Below are 17,387 nucleotides of genomic sequence, written 5' to 3'. Positions count from 1 at the left end.
TGGCACAGCTTTAGTTTCCAGGAATGGTAATGATAATGATAATAATAACTATTGAGTGCTTTCTGTGTGCTAAGCACTGTGCTGAAAGCTTTATTGCAAGTATGACATTTCATTCTGGCCACAACACACTGAGTTTAGCCTTATTGTGCTTACTTTACAGGAGAGGAAACGGATGCCCAAAGAAGTTAGGTCACTGCTCACATGAATGACAGAGCTGTGGGCACCCGTGTTCTCTGCCAGTGTACAGTGTGTGTTCTCCTCCCAACTGCTTGTGTAAAACCCTCATTCCAGACTCAGCGCATGTCCCACCTTCTCTACAAACCAATTTCTATTCTTTCATAAAATATCATCTTGAAATATAATAAAAAAAAATTTTTTAAACACGTTCAAAGTACTCTTTTTTTTTGAGACAGAGTTTTGCTTTTGTCACCCAGGCAGGAGTGCAATGCCACCACCTTGGCTCACTGCAACCTCTGCCTCCTGGGTTCAAGTGTTTCTCCTGCCTCAGTCTCCCGAGTAGCTGGGATTACAGGTGCCCGCCACCACATCTGGCTGATTTTTGTATTTCTAGTAGACATGGGGTTTCACCATGTTGGCCATGTTGAACTCCTGACCTCAGGTCATCCACCTGCCTCCACCTCCCAAAGTGCTGGGATTACATGTGTTGCGACACTGCGATTGTCTGAAAGTACTTTCTACTCACTATAGAAAATGTGGAAAATACAAAGAAGAAAATACAAATCCCTATTTGTATTTCAACCTTTGAGAGTTTTTTCCCTAAGTGTAATTAAAAATGTAGATTTAAAAAATTAAGATTATTTTTTTCATCCTATTTTGGAATATGGTTTTGGCTCAGAAACATAGCCCTTCCCCAAAGTTTTTGTGTTGTTCCATGCATGTTAGTTTTCTTTCTAGGTAGATTTTAAACCTAGAAGACAGAGGTCATGATTTGTACCATTTCTACAGTTCTAGATATCTCAGAGTATGTAATTGAGCACATGACACTCAATCAATAAACACTTGAATTGACCAAGAAAAATGTTTAATCAACAAATACTTAGTGTGTGGATGTGGGCTTCACTGACCTTTTAGTTAACAATAAACTTAATTTGTGAGTTGAAAGCCCAACTGAACAACTCACTTTAGGTTGAAATAACCTGCTGATCTTGGAGACAGAAGCTCGTGCCACTTATTAGTGTCCACACATAGGGTGAGCCATTAAAGCTCTCTCGGCCTCATTTCTCCAACTGTATAGGTGAGAAATGTGTGCTTGATTACCTTATCGACTCTCCCACCTCTTCCAGGATTACGTGAGAACCAAATGAGGTAATGTTCAGATGACATAATCCACAACAGCACTCTATAAAATAAGGAGGTATGTGATCATTCTTCTTTCTAACCTTGCTATAGTGGGTGAAATGTGTCCTGAATATGCTTACATTTTGTCTCCACGATTGATCACATCTACATCTTGGTAAAGTGATTAATATTATAGACCCCGAATTATCAGCATTTATATTAATTTTACATTATTACTTTTTTTTTGAGAGAGAGTCTTGTTCTACTGTCCAGGCTGAAGTGCAGTGGCGTGATCACAGCTCACTGCAGCCTCAACCTCCCAGGCTCAAGCGACCTCCCCATTTCAGCCTCCCAAGTATCTGGGACTACAGGCATACCATCAAGCATGCTAATTTTATTTTTGTAGAAATGAGGTCTCCCTATGTTGCTCAGCCTGGTCTGAAACTCCTGGGCTAAAGTGATCATCCTGCCTCAGACTCTCAAAGCACTGGGATTACAGGCATGAACCACCCTGCTTTTCCTAGGATTTTAATCATATTTACATCAATTTTTTTTTTTTGAGATAGTCTCGCTCTGTAGCCCAGGCTGGAGTGCAGTGGCCCAATCTTGGCTCACTGCAACCTCTGCCTCCTGGGTTCAAGCATTTCTCCTGCCTCAACCTCCTGAATATCTGGGACTATAGACGAAAGCTACCACGCCTGGTTAATTTTTGCATTTTTAGTAGAGATGGGGTTTTACCATGTTGGTCAGGCTTGTCTTGAACTCCTAACCTTGTGATCCACCTGCCTTGACCTCTCAAAGTGCTGGGATTACAGGCGTGAGCCACCGTGCCCGGCACATCAGTTTTTAAAACTTAGTTCTAGTGCTCACTGCTAGTTCCCCTCAGTCATGACTTTCTTATTCAATGTTTGAATTCTTTGTGAATATTTCCAAGTAATTGTTTTAGAAACAAGTGGTAAATCATCCAGTCCTCGAATGTCTGGACAATGTCTGAATATTCATCTGTTGTCTTTATATTAGAGTTGCCAGATATAGGACACCCAGTTACATTTGAATTTTCAGATCGTGAATGAAAAGATTTTAGTATAAGTCCATTCCATGTAGTATTTAGGACATACTTACCTTACAAGCATATTCATTGTTTATTTTAAATTTAAAGTCAACTGGGTGCTATGTTTGCATTTTTATTTTTTCAATCTGGTAACTCTAAAATATTTACAACAATTTGAGTATAGAATTTTGGGTTATAGCCTTTTCCTCTCACATATTCGAAAGTAATACACCATTACCCTCTAACCACCATTGTGGAGTCTGGTTTTTCATTCCTGTTTTGGCAACCTTCTTCTTTTTTTGTTCTTCTGCATGCTGTAGGGATATTTCTTTGTTTGTATGATATAAAGAATTTTTAAGGACATATAGGAATTTCAGGCCTTTAATCAAGGCTTATATGACTTTTGAGACTTTGGAAATTATGTGAAGTATCTGGTAACCAATCCTCATGATTTGCCTTAAACTTTTCTCCTCTGACCGTTTTTGTTTAAATAGGAACTTGTTGAGGATGTCAGTTGGCATTTGCATCTCTAACTCTGCAATCCACAGCACAGTGAGAGGGAGCTGAAGAAATGTTGGTTACAATATCAAACGAAGGAACAGGGGCTACACATTAGAATTAGCCGCACATTTCTCATGCATAGTGTAGTCAGGTGACCTCACTATGGTTAAGTTTAACAATATGAAGATAAACCCTGAGAAAAGTTCCCTGGCACAAGGAACCCTCAAGAATGAAGCAATGGGCATTGGTTTCAAGGAATGCAGAGATGAAAACAGGTCTCATTTTCTGGCATGAAGAATATGACGCAGAAAAAAAATTAATTACAAAAACATGGGCTATTAGGCTATTATTTTATTCAGAAAGCGGAGTGAAGTTCATGTTTCATTTTTTCACCCTTGCTGAGAGGCCCAGGAGCATGAGAAAATAATTTTTCCCACTTTGTAATGAATGACAACAGGGTACCCCCACTGTTTAGAAGAGCAGCATTCCAGCATTTTACAAAGCCAAGAGGCCAGGGAGAGCTCATTGGATTGGGTCCAGACAGACTGCCCCTGGAGAAGGGTGTGAAGGGTGAAGACTTCTGAGGCCGTCAACATGTTCCAAAGGGAGTGAAATACCCTTTGATGTGAGATGGCAGCCTTGAGTCAGAGACCTAATTTCCAGTCTCAAACTGTCTGTAAAATCAAATCACAGTTGGACTTTGCTGCGTAGCTCAGCTCTGAGGTCCTCACCCTCCAGAGAGCGAGGAGTTCATTTTCCTTTAGTTACCAATCTCTCCCAGCTCTTCCATGATTGGAGCAAATAATCCACATATGGCACGCGGTTCTGCAGGGTCTGTGAATAAGACTTCTCAACTGCTTGTACTTTAGCACAAATTCATTTTCTTTAGGGCAATAAAGGTAAATATTCTTTGAATTGTCAAATCCTACCTGTTAACCTCAGTGAGATTTAAGCTGATTTTAATTTGGATCCCATCTGCCTTGCCTTCTTTTATTGGCTTGTTGTTAATCCAGTTACATAAGCTTCCCATGACATCCAGTTTCCGATGAGATCCTCCTCTTTAAAAGTTAAGTAACAATAATAACAACAGTCAAGCTCCCCGTTTTCCAGACTTCTACCTGGAGCTTTTCTCTTGAGCTGAGCTTGATCTCAGCACCACCCTGTATGCTAACCCTTGGATAGTAGTGGCTACCTCAATAAGGTCCTGAGTCTCTCTCATAATTAAAAACATCATGTGACTTCAAGAGCCCAGAGGGAAAGTTTTCTTATTCCTAGAGCTGTATCACCACTGTACCCGATAAAGGATGAAAAAATCAAGTCGTGAGCAATGCCTTTGCCAGCTTGTAAACTTGAGTATTAGAATGTCACACTAGGAGTTTGCAAACAGCATGTGTGTGTTTGTGGGTATGCGTAGACCTACATATAGGTATAACATGATAACTATGAGTTACAAATGGGTTATGCAGCTGGAGAATGGATTAGACCCTGTATAGAATCTTTTCTATTGCCTCTAGTGATTTGTCTTGATTGGAATCAAAACCTCAGCTTTTTAAAACCATTTATTGAAACTCTATAGCTCTTTTCTTGAATTGAGAGGTTTGATTCTTATGATAATCTGGAAAGGACAACAAGGGAGGCACTGATCTCTGTCTGCTGGCAGATGTTTAAAAATGTTTAGGAGAATGTGCATATAGTGTTATCTAGGATGGGGCAATGAGGCTGTTTCTGAACCTTAGAACGAATTCTTGGAACATCATCATCTCAAGTATGCTATTTTACCACGCACTTCCAGGTCATGGTGGCCTCACTGTTCTACACCTGCTATTTTGAGGGCATGCCCAAACTGTTAATGAGGCAATGAATATGCATAAAGAGAAGTCAAGCAGATATCTCTATATTAAGAAGTGACAAAAATCATCTTTAGGTCGGGTGCAGTGGCTCATGCCTGCAATCCCAGCATTTTGGGAGTCCCAAGTGGGTGGATCACAAGGTCAGGAGTTTGAGACCAGCCTGACCAACATAGTGAAACCTCATCTCTACTAAAAATACAAAAATTAGCTGGGAGTGGTAGCAGGCACCTGTAATCTCAGCTACTCAGGAGGCTGAGGCAGGAGAATAGCTTGAACCCAGGAGGCGGAGGTTGCAGTGAGCCAAGATTGTGCCACTGCACTTCAGCCTAGACAACTGAGCAAGATTCTGTCTCAAAAAAATCATCTTTAATGGATTTAATATAGTATCTCTAAGCAGATATCCCAAAGTAACATAAATACACGGGATAAAATATGCATAGATGAGTTATATAATTCTTTTACCTTATTGAGTAGGATAAGTATTAAGTAATAAGTAATTTTCCACCCAGCTAGAACTGGGAGAGAATGTGTGCACTATTGGATGGCCCCAGACCACTTTGGCACTGACGGTTCTCTTTCTTCCCATTCCATTCCCCATGATTGATCCTGTTGGGTGTAAAATACATGAGGAACAAAAAACTGCTGAATCTGGGGGAAATGTCCTTTGTTTTTTTAACTCTAGGAATTATTTTATATGGTACTAAAGAATCTTTTCAAGGCCAATACTGTGGATGATTCTAGTGAAGTTCATTGTTGAATCCAGGACTTGAGCAGAGAAGAGACTGGATAGGCTAAGAGGAAGGAATGGGGCTTGGTATTATCCAGACACCAGTCATCAGCTACCAGAAAATCACAATGCGCCATACTTATTGTAAGGGAAGGGCTGATTAAAGGAATACGCTATGTGATGTCTGATGTCATACTGGGCGGGAGGACTCATATGCAAAAGCAAGTTCTGGATGTGCAGGTCAGATTTGGGGTTCTGAAATATGATCATGCACAATGGGGAAACCGTAACGCCTGGGAGTTGGTTCTGTAGCAGAGAATACCCACTGACCAAAGGGGAAGATCTGCTGGTAGAGAGCAAGGTCCTGCAAGCCATCTAGAGACATCTGCGTAAGAATCTAGCCATGCAAGGTGCATGTGAGGGACACAGACAAGAAATGCCTGGGCTGCAGAGTCAGAGCCCAGACAGAAAATGCTTGAGCTCCAGGAACAGTGCCCAGACATGGCATACCTAGGCAAGGGGACAGAGCCTCGTCACACAAAAACTGGGAAGGATCAGCAGCAAGGTGACAATGACACCAATAACGATTACAGTAATAAACATGAATCACTATAGCTAATATGTACTGAGTATTTGTTGTGTGCCAGGCTAAGTGCTTAACTCATACAAGCTTTTTATTTTCATTTAACAGGGGAGAAAACTGAGAACCAGAGGCATTAAGTACACAGTCAGAGTGAAACAGTGCTAAGTGGCAGAGCTGGGATTTGAACCCAGCTTTGTCTCACTCCCAAGCTCCTGAGCTTCCCTCTTTTCAGGACAGATCCTGATAGAGTTGCCTTCCCAATGTCGTGAGGAGGCCGGAGCCTATAGCGGGAATGGCACACAGGTACATGTCAAAAGCAGATCAGTGCTGCTTCCAAAATTAACATCAGTAAATATCAAGCCTGGTTATGCAAAAGGAATCCTAGCCTTCAAAACCCCTAAAAAGTAATCACCCCACCATGCTCAGCATTTATGAAGGTTTTAATGGAAATCTATTGTCTAATTTGAGGATACAAATGATGCAATTAAAATATGAAGTGATATTGCTGGGGACCAGCAATGATGGGGGGAACTCACATATATCATTTATTGTTTGTTGAATTATATACCCCAGAGAGTTATGTTGAAGCATAATCCCTGGTACCTGTAAATGTGGCCTTATTTGGAACTAGGGTCTTTGTGGATATGATTAACTTAAGATGAGATTGTATTATATTAGGGCAGGCCCTAAATTGAAAGATGGGTGTTCTTATAAGAAGAGAGAGATTTGGAGACGTACAGTCACATAAGGATGAAGGCCACGGAGGATGCAGGCAGAGATTGGAATTACCCTGTTAAAAGCCAAGGGAGAACAAGGATTGCCAGCAACTAACAAGCTCGAAGAGGCAAGGGACGGTTCTTCCCCCAAAGCCTTCAGAGAGAGTATGGCCCCACCAACACCTTGATTTCAGACTTTCAGCTTCTAGAACTGTGAGAGAATAGGTTTCTATTGTGTTAAGCCATTTAGTTTATGGGAATTTTTTTACTGCAGCCCTAGGAAACTAATATACCATTGGTGGGCTAGTTATACATTGATGAAATCTACTCCTCCTCCTCCTCCTCCTCCTCCTCCTCCTCCTCCTCCTCTTCTTCCTCTTCTCTCCTTCTCTCCCTTTCCCTCTTCTCCTTCTCCTTCTCCTTCTCCTCCTCCTCCTTCTTTTTTTTTTGAGATGGAGTCTTGCTCTGTCACTCAGGCTGGAGTGCAATGGCATGATCTTGGCTCCCTGCAACCTCTGTCTCCCGGGTTCAAGCAATTATTTTGCCTCAGCCTCCTAAGTAGCTGGGATTACAGGTGCCTGCCACCACACCTGGCTAATTTTTTGTACTTTTAGTAGAGATGGGGTTTCACCATGTTGGACAAGTTGATCTTGAACTCCTGGCCTCATGTGATCTGCCCACCTTGGCCTCCCAAAGCGCTGGGATTACAGGAGTAAGCCACCACGCCTGGCCATAGATTGATAAAATCTTCTTGAAAGCAATTCAACAAATGCATCAAAATCTTAACATTCGTATGTTCACGGTCTTATTGCTAGTTAACTATCCTTATATGTTCCTCATAAATTGAGATACAGAAAAGCTTTTCATTCACAGTTAGTTGTTGCCTTAGGCATAACTTTTTTTTTAAAGAAAACAACCTAATAGCTAAGAAGAAGAAATGATTAAATACTCTATGGTATAGCCATAGAATAAAATGTCATACAGTCATTAAAGCACTTAAAAAGAAGTTCTTAGTAATGTGGAAAAATATGTAAGTTATAATATAAATGAAAACTTGGGAAATAGAATATCCAATTTAACATGATCATAACTCTGATATATGTAGGAAAAAACTGGAAGGAAACACATCAAAAGATTGATCATGACGATCTTGGGGTTTGGGAACTATGGGAAACTTTTTTTTGTGTTTTGATATTTTAAAATGACCTATAATAAGCACATATTACTTTCTATAATGAGGGGGAAAGAGCTTATCAGGAAAACTTAGAGGAATTTTATTAGAGGGTTGAAAAGAAAATGTCTCCTGAAAAGTCATCTCTGAAGAATGTCAATCTGTCATTATCTTTTTATACTCATGATACATTAGGAGCAAATATGTTTTAATGTCAACAATGTTAATAATACTTATATTTGCATAGAGGTTTATAGTACCCGAAAGGGCTTACAGTTTGCAAAACATCTTCACCCCCTATCTATTGTCCCATTTGATTCTTAAGGCAAGTCTGTAAAAAGTAGGTGTTTGTTTTTGTCTTTTGTTTGTCTCGTTTTGTTTTTACTTTACTTTAAGTTCTGGGGTACGTGTGCAGAACGTGCAGGTTTGTTACATAACTATGTTCACCCCATCGTCTACATTAGGTGCTTCTTCTAATGCTACCCCTCCCCGATCCCCCTGCTATGCCTCCCCTAGCCCCAAGAAAATGTGGCACATATGTACCATGGAATATAAGAAAGGATGAGCTCATGTCCTTTACAGGGACATGGATAAAGCTGGAAACCAACATTCTCAGCACACTGACACAAGAACAGAAAACCAAACACTGCATGTTCTCACTCATAAGTGGATGTTGAACAAAGAATAGGTATTGTTGGGCCGGGTGTGGTGGCTCAAGCCTGCAATCCCAGCACTTTGGGAGGCGGAGGCGGGTGAATCACGGGGTCAAGAGATTGAGACCATCCTGGTCAACATGGTGAAACCCCGTCTCTACTAAAAATACAAAAAATTAGCTGGGCATGGTGGCACGTGCCTGTAATCCCAGCTACTCAGGAGGCTGAGGCAGAAGAATTGCCTGAACCCGGGAGGCGGAGGTTACAGTGAGCCGAGATTGCGCCATTGCACTCCAGCCTGGGTAACAAGAGCGAAACTCCAACTCAAAAAAAAAAAAAAAAAAAAAAAGAATAGGTATTGTTATCCTTATTTTACAGACACAGAATCCTGTGATGCTGGTAGGAATAAGAATAGAACGGGGTAGCGGTGAGCACTCCAGGAATTATAGGCTGTCCACTCCTCAGAGAGGCTTCAGCTCTGCTTCTCACTATTGCAAGCTTCTACCAGCCCTTCTGCCTGTGGGCTCCAGCTCTCTCAGCTACAAAATAAGGAAGATGCATTACTTCCCTTGGCTTTAAAAATCAAATCATCTTAAAGTCTGTGAGATCTTGAGAGATGATGAATTGCCTAGGAAGTCTTTAACTTTTTGATCCCCCTGATTTTTTCTGAGAGATAATAGTTTAAATTTCAAATGCATCCTCTCTTTCTTCATTTCTGCCCAAAGTACAAATCCCTGAAGTATCCTTATTCTCTCTTTGGAAATGGTAACATAAGCAGAGTTCCATGCACGTGGACTCCGTATTCTTCAGGCTCACCTCTCTTATGAACAGAGGCTGTGGAAACACTGACACTGTTACATGCAATGATTTATTACCGTATCTCAGGGACAGAATGCAGGGCTGTGATGAAATACACCCTCGTGGACCTGACAGCAGCTCACCAGACAGCCATTCTCCCAGCCTGGCAGCTTCTTCTCTTCCTCCTCCTGTTATCCAAATAATAGAATAGTAAAATCGAAAGACTGGAGGAGAGCTCAATAGGTCAGCTCATCTAGTGCTAGAACTTAGGTAAGGACGGTTCCTAAATCACCCAGCCCTCTCCCCTTATAGAGGTTCTGTTCAGTTGATAATCAGTTCCAGAGCCAGAGGAAAAGGCATCAGAATGTAAAGAAAGGTTTCCCTTTCCACATCCCACTTGCATTAGAGAATAAATTATAGGCCGGGCTTGGTGGCTCACGCCTATAATCCCAGCACTTTGGGAGGCCAAGGCGGGTGGATCATGAGGTCAAGAGATCGAGACCATCCTGGTCAACATGGTGAAACCACGTCTCTATTAAAAATATAAAAACTAGCTGGGCATGGTGGCGCGTGCCTGTAATCCCAGCTACTCAGGAGGCTGAGGCAGGAGAATTGCTTGAACCCCGGAGGCGGAGGTTGCGGTGAGCCAAGATTGCGCCATTGCACTCCAGCCTGGGTAACAAGAGCGAAACTCTGACTCAAAAAAAAAAAGAGGGAGAATAAATTATAAAGGGCACTTTAATTCCACATCCCAGTTTCCAGCAGTACAGAGACTCTATTGGTTTCATGTGAAATTACATTCACTCCAGCCCCATCATTTTTTCTCTGTCTCACAAGCTTGCCTGGAGGAGACTGATAAATGGCATCCTGCCAATCAGATCACTCAATGTCTTCAGAGGAAAGCTCCCAAGGCTTCTCTGAAACCTTGGTGTTCATTCATAAACATTTATTAAGCATTTACTAAGTGCAAAACAAAATCCAGGGTCTTTTGCTTTTCCTCCTTCCCTTCCTTCTTGAATGGAGAAATGTTGTTTGAGCTTCTACTTAGAGCGTGACAGATGCAGTGTGGATGTAATGATGAATTAGTCACTGCCAAGAACGAGCTCACGGTTAGTGGGAGGGAGGGGGACATATAAATAAATACGAGACGGTGAGTGGGACAGGAGAGAACACAGATGCCCAGATGTCGGAGTCAGACCAACTAGGTATGACTCCCTGCTTGGGTCCTCATTAGCTGCATGACCTTGTGACAGGGCATGTCATTTCTATGAGTTATGCCCTTTTGTGTGAACTAGAGATGATTATACTACTCCCAAAGGTTGGCATGCAGATGAAGTTATACAGCATATGTAAAACATCTAATACAAAACCTGGGTTATACTAGGTGATCAGTAAATACTAGTCTCCTTCCGTCTCAGCTAAATATGGTATATCATGGTAAGTGCTATGCCGTAATTACCCGAGTAATGCTACCCAGGGTTGTATATCCTCAGAGCAAGAGAGAAGACTCAGGCTCTGGACTTCCAACTTTTCAGGGGTGCAGAGAGAGTGGTGGTGGGGTAGGTGAACTGCAGGGCACTAATGTCATGGGCTTGGGGAGTTTGATGAGTTTTCTGGGGCAGACCATGACTCCATGGAGAAATTAGGCTGCGGCTTCAGCTTTTTTTTTTTTTTTTTGAGACTGAGTCTTGCTCCATTGCCAGGCTGGAGTACAGTGGCATGATCTTGGCTCACTGCAACCTCCACCTCTCAGGTTCAACTAATTCTCCTGGCTCAGCCTCCCGAGTAGCTGGGACTACAGGTGTGTGCCACCAAACCCAGCTAATTTTTTTTTGTATTTTCAGTAGAGATGGGGTTTCACCATGTTGATCAGGATACTCTTGATCTCCTGACCTCGTGACCCACCCACCTCGGCCTCCCAAAATGCTGGAATTATAGGCCTGAGCCACCAGCCTGGCCCTTCAGCTTTATGCTAAGACGTATAAGCAATTCGCTCACTAGGTGGTTTCCTTGAGGGACAAGGAACTTACCTTGAGGACAGACTCAAAATGTCCAATCTTGTTTGGGCTGCTGGTGGGGGACTGGCAAAGAGGGATGCTTTTGAAGGTAGTAGTCACAGTTCTGGTCTCGCCTCCTGAATTTGTTAGATTCCTCAAGAGGGGGTGAGCTATAAGGAAGCAAACAAACAAAGGATAAAGCCTGAATCACAAGAGATGTTACTAGAAACACCCTTTTATGGCCTAACAAAGTTTAAAGCCAGATTTGAGTCAGATGAGGACCTTGCATTCTGACACAAGTGTGGTTGCAGGCTAACACCAGTGAGGTTACGGGCTGCTTCCAGAAGCCATGGCCAGGCAGGCAGAGGCAGGAGCGCAGGGTCCCTGTCTGTATAAGGAAAGTGGAGTCTATGCAGTGCCCAGGGAGCCACAGAGCAAACATCCAGGTAACAGGGAACGAGAGCAAATGACACAAAGTGAGGAAGGTGACGACCGTCGTGGCTGCCTGGGGACACATTGTAAGCACATGAGGGATTTCTCCAGACAGAAAGAAGGTGCTTGAACCTGACAAGCCATTGTAATACTTGCCATGTCTCTGGCCACTGCCGATGACTCTGCTCTATAGCTTTTGCAACCCTTCTGACCATAACTGTTTGGAACACCTGGCCTAAGAGAGATATATTCAAGGTCTTCCTGGGGCCTCCAAGGTGGTCTGTTTATCAGAATCTCTGTTGTTGAGAGTATGAGAAAGAGACTTGGTGACTGGTAGAATGGCAGATACGGATAGACCCAGGGAGAAGCAGACATGGAAAGAACAGCTGAGCTCTAGAATGAGATTCATGAACTATGGCTGCTAGTGGGACCATAAGGCAACTCAGTTCCTCGGAGCTCCCTTTGATTCCAGAACAAATTCTCAGCCCCAGTCTCCTGATATTTTGCTATTCCCCTCTTCAGTCCTTCATGGGTTTGGTTCTTTGACCTAAATATGGCTAAGCATCATTGTCATCATTTTCTGACTTAGCCTTAAAAACACCTGCCTGCAGCGTGTTCATTCATTCTATGCAAACCCAAGTGCCTGAAACTTTTTTTTCCGAGGGACTGAGGAGAGGGGACTCTTACTCTGATGATCTATGTTATTCTATAGTATATCCAGGCTACCAATACCAAGGAAAGCCTGTGTTCCATATAAAGGTATTTAGTGGCCAGAGAGAAAGGGATCTGGCTGTTTGAGGGTTGGGAAGAAGACTCTGCAATGGAGGTTTCACTTGCGATAAAGCTGATAAGGGATGCTGGTGTGGATAGGGTCGGAGAGAGAGGGGATATGTTCTCAGCAAAGACAAGACTCCAGCATGTGCAGAGGCACGGAGGAATGAAAGTTTGAGTCATGGGGAGGAGTTGCTCTGTGTGTCTTGGAGGCATGGTGGGAAGTGAGGTAGGGAATACCAGTTGGGTCAGACTGTGAAAGGCACTGAAGCCACTGTAAGGCTTTCTTCTGGAGGTGAGGGTGGCTTCTAGTCAAAGGAGGTACACAGCCAGTTTCCTATTTGACATGGTAACTCTGGGTGGTAGGCAGGAAGACCATTTGGAATCTAATGGAACAATTCAGGTAGAAGAAAGTGAAGACCTGAACTGAGGTAATGACAGTGGAGGAGAAAGAGGAGCAAGACGGGGAGAGATTTAGAAAGTCACCATGGCTGGACTTGATGAATGACTGCATATCACTGATGAAGGAGATGAGGCAAGGCAGGGAGGATGACTCTGCTTCTGTTTGGGGCAACAAGAGCACGAAGGTGGTATACATTGAAACAGATAATCTCAGGAAGAAGAATACACTTTGGGGGAAAGGTTGATCTCTGTTCAGGAAACACTGAGTTTTAGATGCTTCCAGGACAGTGCAGTCCAGGTGCTGACAGTAGTTGGAAACAGCATCCCAGAGTTCAGAGCCAGAGTTGGGGGTGTGGATTCATGAGTATTTGGTGTATATGTGGTTATGTTATGGGCAAGCATGAGATCGCCAGGGAGGAGCACTGCGATGGTGATAGGACGAGAGGTCCAGGCTAAAACTGATGAAGATCAGTGTGAGAGATGGAGGCCTGAATCTAGGCGACCTATCGAGGTGAAGGAAAGTAATGAACGAAGGCAGGTAGTACCCTTCCAGCCCAGGCTTCCTGAGGTTGAGCCCTTTGCTCTGCAGATTTAGAAGTTCATCTTTATTAGTTCACCTAAGGGATGAACTGACCAAGGTCTTGACATCTGCTTCCTAAACTAGAGTGAGGTTCTATTAATTCACAGGTGGAACTACTCAGATACACAAAACTAATCAGGTCCTGAGGAAAGGACAGAAACTCCAAACTCATATTGCTTTGTGTGCTATCTCCTTCAAGGTGGAGACATTTCTATTAAAAAACGAATATTGGCTGTCATCAATAGTATTCAGATGTCCTGTGGAATGATACAGGCATATCTCATTTTATTGCGCTTCCTTTACTGTGCTCTGCAAATATTGCGTTTTTAACAATAACTTGAAGGTTTGTGGCGACCCTGAGTCAACCAAGTCCATCAGCACCAATTTCCCAACAACACGTGCTGATTTCGTGTCTCAGTTTCAGCATTTTTGAGCAGTACAGTATTTCTAAATTAAGGTACATACATTGTTTTTAAAGACATAATGCTATTGCACACATAGTAGACTGCCGTATCGTATAAACATAACTTTTATATGCACTAGGAAGTCAGAAAATATATGTGATTTGTTTTACCATAATACGTGCTTTATTACAATGGTGTGGAACCAAACCCACAATATCTCCAAGGTGTGCCTGTTATATGGCTAAAAGCCCCCAAACTGATTGTACCATAGTTAAACGAATTTGATAAAACTATTTGTAGTTTATCAGTGGCTCACACCTGTAACCCCAGCACTTTGGGAGGCCAAGGCAGGTAGATCACAAGGTCAGGAGCTAAAGACCAGCCTGGCCGATATGGTTAAACTCTGTCTCTATTAAAAATACAAAAATTAGCTGGGCGTGGTGGTGCATGCCTGTAATCCCAGCTACTTGGGAGGCTGAGACAGGAGAATCGCTTGACCCAGGAGGCAGAGGTTGTGGTGAGCTGAGATTGCGCCGTTGCACTCCAGCCTGGGCTGGAGTTTTTTGAGACTCTCTCTCAAAAAAACAAAAACAAAAATAAAAACAAAAAAAAACTTAAGTCCTTCTCTTGGATGATCACAAAGTACATATGAATTAAAGACTTTAAGGAGTTCCAGAGTAAAGCAACCTGTTATGCTTAACCCAGCATTTCCAAATCCCTTGATCATAGAACTCTCTCACCTATGATGCCAGCCTTCCTTTCTAGGCTGGCATAATCTGTCTAATCAATAGCTCCCCTTGGATGTATAACAGACATTTCAGCCTTAACATGTTCAGAACCAGATTCTTGAAATCTGCCTCTTCCAGCTAGTTCTTATTCCCCCATCTTAGTAAATGACACCTTCGCTTTCCAGCTGCTTGGTCCCAAAATCTTGGAGGCTTTCTTTTTCTAACACGCTGCATGTAAAAATCAGCAAATCCTATTGGCTCCATGAAAACATATCCCAAATCTGACTACTTCAGTTTCATTTTGACCATCTAGTCCAAACTGCTGCTGTCTGCCTCCTGGACTCTTACATTAGCTACCCAAGCGGTCTCCCTGCTTCCAAACTTTTTCCCATCATCTACTCTTCATACGGCAGCTTTTAAAACTCAAGTCAGATTGTGTCACCCTTCTGCTCAAAATCCTCCAATGGCTTTCCATCTCAGTCAAGTAAAAGTCAAAATTCTGACGGGTGGGCGATGATGCCCCCTATCTGATCTGGACTTCCATTACTTCTCTGATGTGACCTTCCAGCAGTTTGCCCTTGGCTCCCTCTGCTGCAGGCACACTGGCCTCCTTGCTAATCCTCCTGCCTCAGGACCTTTGCACTTGCTGTTTTCTCTGCCAGGAATGCTCTTCTCCAGACATCAGCATGGCTCGCTTCCTTATTTCGTTAGGGTCTCTGCTCAAATGACCACTCATTTTCTAACCATCTTGTTTAAAGTATATCTGTTTTGTGTTTCTTCATAGCGTCTATCAGCATATCAGGGGGTGTATATATGTGTGTGTGTGCATATTTTGTTACTATCTGCACCCCCTGCCTCCCCCACAACTAGGATATAAGCTCCATGAGAAGGACTTTGACTTATTCATTGCTGTATCCGTATTTCAACGAGTGTCTGACATGGCCTAAATATTTTGTTAAAGATCTGAATAAACGAATAACCCCATTACTAGATCTGCAGAACACACCTGAGAAACTGCTTTAGACTTTCCATGCCTGCTCTGAGCTGTGATATAGCTCCGCCCCTCCCCTCCCTTTTCCTCCCCTTCCCTTTGAGATGGAGTCTCACTCTCTTGCCCAGGCTGGAGTGCAATGGCGCGATCTTGGCTCACTGAAACCTCCGCCTCCTGGGTTAAAGCAATCATCCCTGCCTCAGCTTCCTGAGTAGCTGGGACTACAGGCACCCACTACCACACCTGGCTAATTTTTATATTTTTAGTAGAGATGGGGGTTTTGCCTTATTGGCTAGGCTGGTCTCACCCTCCTGACCTCAGGTGATCCACCCTCCTCGGCCTCCCAAAGTGCTGGGATTACAGGCATGAGCCACTGCGCCAGGCCCCTGTTCTTTTTCATATTCCTTATCAATCATGTTATCACAGAAGTACTTGGAGCTGCAACTTTTCCAGGCTGTATTTTATGCTGGTTTCATTTGAGATTGTTTGCATTATCAGATAGAAAACAATCTCCAAGTCACAGGGATGGATAGCCATTCCCGGGAGTCTGAGAGGTTCCTGGGAATGGCTAATCTCATCTATTTATATTGTTTTTAAGAATAACTCATGATTTTTGAAGTTCAGTTTGTTTACAAGGAGTACGGTTAGAAATTTGGAAAAGGCCTTCATAAACTGGAGGCTCTGAACATTGAAGACACGGGTGATTCTGTTTAAAGTATGCTGTGCTGTAAGAAGTCAGAATTTGGGGGTTTAAAACAGAATGACGAAAAGGACCAGAGTCAGCTGATCTAGAAGTCAATCAACACTTATGTTTGGTTTCAGGTCAATGTCTATATTCAGCTCAAGCAGAGCGCCCAGTTTTGCCTCATTCTTGTTTAACTGTTTATTGTTGATTTCCCTAGCTAGAGTGACAGTCCCATGAGAGGAGGGACTTTGTCTTGTCCACTGCATTTCCAGTGCTTCAATAGCACCTGACATGTAGCAGGTGCTGGTTAAATATGGTCATTCTAGCCTCTTCCTGCTGCTTTTACTGAAGACTTACTCTTTGCTTCTGGACCTACTCGTTTGGTGCATTTTACTTAGGATGCTTAACGTGCACTTTCATGCATATTAACTCGGGAGCCTGTTGAGATCTATCGAGTACCTACTATGTGCCTGGAACAAAGGTACAGGAATATGTGAGGTTGGTATTCTAACCCATAAAAAAGCTACTTAGTCTCCAGGGATAGTTTGTATTCTGAAGCAGGAAAAGCCTATATAAAACTTTCTCCTGAAAAAATAGAGTCAAAAATATCTAAAAGTGCTTTCTGATGCTTCCTTGCCATTTATGGAAGGGAGCAATGGAATGTATCACATAAGTGGAAGAAATGAAGACAGAGGGAGTATTGACTGAAGTAAAAGGTCACATACTTACTAAAGGAATTGGAACACAAGCCAAGGAACTCAGAGCATCACATAAAAGATGCTGGGTTGGGCTCGGTGTCTCCCACCTGTAGTCCCAGCACATCAGGAGGCCCAGGCGGGTAAATCACTTGAGGTCAGGAGTTCAAGACCAGCCTGGCCAACATGGTGAAACCCCATCTTTACTAAAAATACAAAAATAAGTCTGGTGTGGTGGTGGGCGCCTGTAATCCCAGCTACTCAGGAGGCTGAGACGGGAGAATCACTTGAACCCATGAGGCAGAGGTTGCAGTGAGCGGAGACCATGCCATTGCACTCCAGCCTGGGCCACA

General features: G+C 43.0%; 1 long non-coding RNA gene across 1 annotated transcript in view; it reads right to left on the bottom strand.

Annotated features, from left to right (window-relative positions):
* The window catches only part of LOC128931700 (uncharacterized), a 186,427-nt gene that overhangs the window by 89,739 nt on the left and 79,301 nt on the right, over positions 1 to 17,387 (bottom strand). Inside the window, exons 5-6 of the long non-coding RNA XR_013533710.1 lie at positions 11,380 to 11,516; positions 9,427 to 9,537 (exon numbers count right to left, since the gene is read on the bottom strand). This is a non-coding gene — a long non-coding RNA (uncharacterized LOC128931700). The remainder of the gene's footprint in view (positions 1 to 9,426; positions 9,538 to 11,379; positions 11,517 to 17,387) is intronic.

This window comes from Callithrix jacchus, chromosome 4 (genome assembly GCF_049354715.1).
Source record: "Callithrix jacchus isolate 240 chromosome 4, calJac240_pri, whole genome shotgun sequence".
NCBI lineage: Eukaryota > Metazoa > Chordata > Mammalia > Primates > Cebidae > Callithrix > Callithrix jacchus.
Note: the sequence above shows the minus strand (reverse complement) of the source record. Positions and strands in the feature narration are given on the sequence as shown.